Source organism: Ruditapes philippinarum, unplaced genomic scaffold (assembly GCF_026571515.1).
Source record: "Ruditapes philippinarum isolate M1 unplaced genomic scaffold, ASM2657151v2 ctg4375_1_1_1_1, whole genome shotgun sequence".
Classification (NCBI taxonomy): domain Eukaryota; kingdom Metazoa; phylum Mollusca; class Bivalvia; order Venerida; family Veneridae; genus Ruditapes; species Ruditapes philippinarum.
In genome coordinates, this window is record NW_026864199.1 from 62,382 (window position 1) to 68,955 (window position 6,574).

The window sequence follows — 6,574 nt, forward strand, 5'->3', positions numbered from 1 at the left end:
CAAATGAGGCATGTGTCTTAATCATTAAAATTATTTTTAAACCATTTCCACAAAAATAAAAAAATACATATGAACCGTCAAGTCTAAAAAAGGGGAGCTAGTGGTTAAGGTGTTTGTCTCTCAACCCAAAGATCATGGGTTCGAGCCATACTCGGGTCACGACCATGTTTCTTCATATGACACCAGTACTGGTTGGTTCCAGGAAGTGGACTGGAAAGTGATTGGTATAAGTTGCAAGAACTTGTTTCGCAATCGAGCTTAATATATTTGTTTAAACCAAACCAAGTCTAAAAAATGTAAAGATTGCAGACTCCAAAATGTAAACACAAAGTTTCAAAACAAATAAAACATGTTTCATAAAATTTACTTGATTTTCCGGTCTCTGTCAATAGGTTTTAGATTAAAAAGATCATCAGATAAAGCTTTAAATCCTAAATTCTTTAACCTTTTGTGTGTATACAATAACAAAAGTCTGCGTTAGTTTGGACCATTCCTCCTCGTACATACGTAAATTAGGATGAGATCGTACAACATGCTAAGTCTTTTTATTTTTCTGATCAAATTGCTAAGAAATAGAAATAGTCACAATGCTTGTGGTAAAATAAAAAAAAAACTAAGGTAGTGAAAATATTGTTTAAAAAATTGGAGGTGTAAAAACTATCATAGTCCTTTAAAAATTGTTAGTAATGATTTTATTTACTACTGTTGCTTCTAATCTTCTTGATAAGTTATTACCTTCTACTTGCCAAATATTGTTGGACATTGACTAACAAGCTTTGTAAGAAATTTATAATAACAAAATGTTAAGAAACAAGAATTATACTTAAAATGTATCTGAGGTATCTGTACACAACAAAACTTAGAAATTTAAAGTCATCCAAAAGTATAGGATTTAGATGAAGTCCCAGGTTTTTAAAGGATGCCGCTTTCGTTTTGAAATACCAAACACTTTTATTGTTAATCTGTCAAAGTTTGAAATAAAGAATAAAAAAGCTCTTGAACCTTGTGGCAAATCTTTGATTTGCTTGTCGGTTAATATTATTTCATCATATGTTTCGTTTTAGCGTTTAGCCTGTCCGTGCTCTGCCTTCCGCCCTGTCCTGTTTTTGTTTGGAGTCCTCCTGGGCTCATTGCCACTGGCTCTTGTTGTTGAGTCGTGTGGGGTGCGTTCATTGATGATATTGTTTGTCATATTTTGAAGTAGGAAATTATAGACATGTTAGTATTTTAAGTATTGTGTCAAAAATTTAAGAAAAATCTGTGTATTCACGACTTAAAAAAGATTTTGGTAGAATATAATTTATTGCATGAATTAAGTATGATTTAAAAAAGATCATATTCCACTGATACATGTATCATCCACCTTGTTTGGTTTTAACATATTTATCTAAACTCGAATGCAAAGCATGTTCTTGCAACTTATATTAATCACTTTTGAGTCCGCTGCCTGGAACCAACAAGTACTGGTGTCATATGAAGAAACATGGTCGTGACCCGAGTATGGATTAGATAAATGACATGATTTTAAGTATAGCTTATTCTGTATGCTGATGACAGCGATCACAAAAAAGAAGTGTAATTTCGACAAGAATTATAGAGTCCTGTTCATCTTGGCTTTTAGATAATTAATTGCCAATTAATCTAGGAACAAGAAAAGCATTGATCCAAAAGTAAATCTCTAGATGAAAAGTATTCTGCACTAATTAGTGTCAATGTTAACTTCACCTTGACCTGAATAAACAACAAAATCAAATTAAATTTAACCTTAACCTTGTTGCTATAACTAACTTGGGCTTGGCAATTCCATATATTGAATAGTATCATTAATCATCAATGGATGGATAGACAAAAATATAATTGCTGACTAATGAACTGTGCAGATTGAATTAAGACTATTACTGAAAGAGTGGTCAATAAATTGATCATTATTTTGAAGTATCATTGTATGATATATCAATCGAGGCACTTGGTCAAGACTTTGACTCCATTAATTTTTTACAGACAACGTGTGCTCAAAAACAGGGAAAGACTAAAAAATTGAAGTGCGACAGATATAAAGTTGTGTTAAATAATTCATTTACTTCAATCCAAACCTGACAAACAATAAACAATGCGTAACACACAAAAAAGAATAAACAGTGAAGACCATAAAAACTAAATCTAAGATAAATAACAACAACAACAACAACAACAAAAAAGAAGAAGAAAATACCAGTGTATTCAATGTAGACCATAACAATATTCGGAGTCCTATGGTGGCTGATTTGTGTCATTCGTGTTTTCGCCCCGCGACCCCGCCAAGCGAAAAGTCAAAAATTAACAAGTTAAAATGGCGGGGGCGCGGAGCGAAAACAAGCTTATTAACGATGTCGTGGGAATAAAACTTCGTCCCGCGGGGGGCGGAGCGAGATTTAAGAAATAAAACGGCGGGATCGCGGGACGAAAACACGCTAATTAGCCAAACGAAAAGTCGATAATTAACAAGTTAAAATTGCGGGGGCGCGGAGCGAAAAAACGCTAATTAGCGTGTTTTCGCTCCGCGCCCCCTCCGTTTTTTCTTAATGCTCGTTCCTCACCCCGCGGGGCGAAGTTTTATTTATTTAACTTCGCCCCGCACCCCCGCTAATTAGCATATTTTCGTCCCGCGACCCCGCCGTTTTAACTTGTTAATTCTCGATTTTTCGCTTGGCGGGATAGAGGGGCGAAACCAAAAAATGGCACAAATCAGCCACCATAGAGTCCGGCTTGTAGTATTACCAATAACGCAAAAATAACGGATAAACTGTTAAATTGAGCCGCCATTTCATAAAAATAAATATCACAATGCACAAATAAAGTTATCAAATAAAAATATAACAACATATTTGTTTACTTCATTTTTAAAGAATAAAAAAAATAATTAACACAACATGACATTAACTGGTAATTATAACAGATACTACCATGTGACACAAAAAAGGCATTCCATAAGAGACGATGCTGTTCAACGGCTTCGCCAAAGTCTAAATGTCTTATATTCGGTTCCAAACGAAAGCTTTAACAATTTAAAAGTTTCGAATAGATTGTAATGGACATATCAAATGAAAAAAAAAATCTTTAAAATTGCAAATATTAATTTTTATATCATTTTAATAATGGTTTAAAATTATGTTACATTCATATTACTTGAAGAGAGTAGCACTAAATGTGAATGATTTGGCACACAAGAAGCAAAATGTAAACAAATAGTTTTTTTTGGCTTTTATAAAAAATACTTAATCACTATAATTTTACTAATTGCCAAAGAGCAACAGAAGAAAAATATGGTTCAGAAAGTACATTGAGGAAAAAAAGCATTTCCGGGACATAATGGGCATATCTAGGTCTATTTATCGATAATTCTTTGTACGTTGATACAAATGCTAGTGATATTCTTTGTAAGGTAAATTTGCATCTTAAAGCTGCATGCCTCCAGATGAGCCAAAATATTTCAAGAAAATTAAACTTGAGAAAACTGTACATGTACTAAGAGTTTAAGAAAAATAAACAGATTAAAGATTCAAGTGATAATTTATATCTTAATTGCAATTAATGACTGATTTTTTGAAGTATTTATCACCATATTTCTATCGCAATTTTTGCATATTTTGACCTTTTTGGTAATTTACTTGGATTATAAGTGCCGATTGCAATGTGTCAATTACTTTCTTTGTTCACTTCACAATATTTTACTTTTAAATGCATTTTCAAAATTTTCATGAAAATTAGGATGAATCTGGAAGCGTACTGCTGTATGCATAGACAAGCAAGGTTTTTTAGATAACGAGAGAAAATATAATTTATGTTCAGCACGTATACAGAAGCTACCAGATTATTCATGTTCTTCTTGGTAGCCGATATGAGGCAAAATGTTCTTCTTGGTAGTCGATATGAGGCAAAATGTTTTTCTTGGTAGTCGATATGAGGCAAAATATTTCGAGAAAATCAAAATTGAGAAGAAAAAAAACCTACAACGATTTTAACAATTTAAGAAAAGCAAAAAGATTCAAGATTCAAGTAATAAGTTACATGTTGTATGTGCGATTAATGACTGATTGTGCAGTATTTGTTACCACATTTCTACTGCGTTACTTATGCTATAAGGGCATTTTTTTGCATATTTGATCTCTTTTTTGTTATTTACATGGATTGTTATGTGTCATTTGAAATGTGTAAATTACTTTCTTTGTTCACTTCACAATATTTTACTTTTAAATACATTTTCAAATCTTCCAGGCTTTAACCATGTACATGAATTTAAAATTGTTCATAACCAGTGCCCTTTATATATGGAAGAAAACATTGTAATTGTTAAAGACATTCATAATTTTTCGGCTCGGGCGAATCAATTTTAAAGTTCCAAATGCTACGCTAAAAAGCTAAACAAGTAAACGCTGGGAGTTGTTGACTTAGTTTATTCCATTATCAGAAGTCGTAAGTTAAAAAAAATGGAAACAAAGTGATCCCTCGAAAGCATTAATCACAACAAAATTACAACCTCAGATACAACTTACAGGATCCTTATTATTATATTTGTTACAAACCGAAAATACAAAGTGTAACATTTGACGATATTTCGGAATTGTTCATAAGTGTATGCAAATATGCATTTTAAAATCAGACATATTTTTCAATCATACTGTTTCGGAAATAGGTTTTTGTTTTCCTTTCGATGTCAAATATATATAAGTACATTCGTTATTCATTTTACAAGTATTGCACTATTTGTTTTGTTGACAGGTGTAACGAAGTAAAATAACCGCATAGAGTAATAACCAACGGTCAATATTCTATAGAAAAAGTGACCCCATTTCTATAAAACACTAAATCATTTTGATAACTGAGATAAATTGCCCCCCACCCCACACTCAGATACAGTAGTTAACTCAAACAGATTGTTAACTACTTGTTGTTGCAAAATTAGTCGTACGTTCTCTTACATTTATGTGACCTTCATCTTACCATTGACAATTTGACATACGTCCTAATCTTATATGTAGGTTCAAGTCTATATGCAGCCTTTAAAATTTACTTTTACAGATGCTGATATACTTTTTCATTCTGTTCTTTTTTTTTTGTTTCGTTCAGATTGTTCTGTCAAACTGTCAAACGACAAAAGTTACTTGCATTTCCTAAATTTGTTTTTATGATCTCTAGTAAACTTAATTTTATTCACATAAAATATTAAATGACTTTTCGTTTAGATATTAAGCCCTATGGAAAGGAAAGCAAAGCAATATATGCTTTCAGAAAAAAAAAAAATGCTTATGAGTGTAGACATGACATCGGCTGTAAGTCGGTAAAGGGATACACAGCCGATATCGGCCCGATCTTGAGCCGGGTTGCATATCCGACGTCAGGGCCTACAATGGGTACCGATATCGGCCCGATATCGTTGCTGTTGATATCGTGCCGACATTGCTGCTGATAACGGGCCGACATTAGACCGATTTGTAATGTTTGCTGGGTAAAAGTCAAATTGCTGATATTCATTACTCAAAATCTACCACTGTGGAAATACGAGATGTTTTGTAGACGTATCCCTTAGTTATTTTTTTTTAGTTCTGCTCCAGAAAACCTTCCATAGTATATGTCCATTGATTTCTTACAACAGTCTCGTGCTTCGTTGTTAATTGTTTAGAAATACTAAGTTGCTTAAATGTAGCTTTAGAAGCAAACACCCGGTAAAGTGGGGAGGTAAGATAATTGGTACGTTATTCCAAACGTACACAGCCATGGTTTTCTGGATCCATGCCTGCACCAAGTGCTTGGAGTATATAATACGTGTATACCATAATGTTTTTGTGCTTTAAACTTTCTTTAAATGGTAAAAAGTTAACCCTTTGTTGTTGATCATTTTCATATGTAAGTGATCAAGAAATACTATTGTGTACAAAAACGTCATTCTTTTCCGAATTATATGAATTGTAACAATATCATATTTCATTTTCAAACGGTTTTAAATTAATACTTTGAAACAGACAAAATTCATGAAAACCAAAGGTTCAAATATCTTTTATAGAAATTCTAGACTTTCTTCGTCTCGAGCAGGGGAGATGGAGTATTGTCCCGGTTGTCCCACAGCCTGTACGGACAAGTGGAAATTACAAAAAAATTACTATATAAATATCATACAGACAAGTTAAGAAATGCTTTAGATTAAAACAGAAAAATCAAAATCAGATTTGTCGGCCCTGTTGGAATATCTTTTGTGTATGCCTTTGCATTTGTACATTCATATCCTTGATGTGGATTTTGAGCTAGTATGTACAATATCATGTACCTTTAATTTCATAAAAAAAATGCTGGCTATGACTTATTATAATATCAAGCAAATAAAAGTGAGAGCATTTTATGCTATTGGCATTTTTAAAAATGAATCCTGTATGATGATGATGATGATGATGATGATGATGATGATGATGATGATGATAATAATAATAATAATAATAATAATAATAATAATAATAATAATAATAATAATAATGATGATAAACAATAAAAATCGAAGATAAAAGGTTTTTTTAATGAGATATAGAAAATAAATTTATAACAT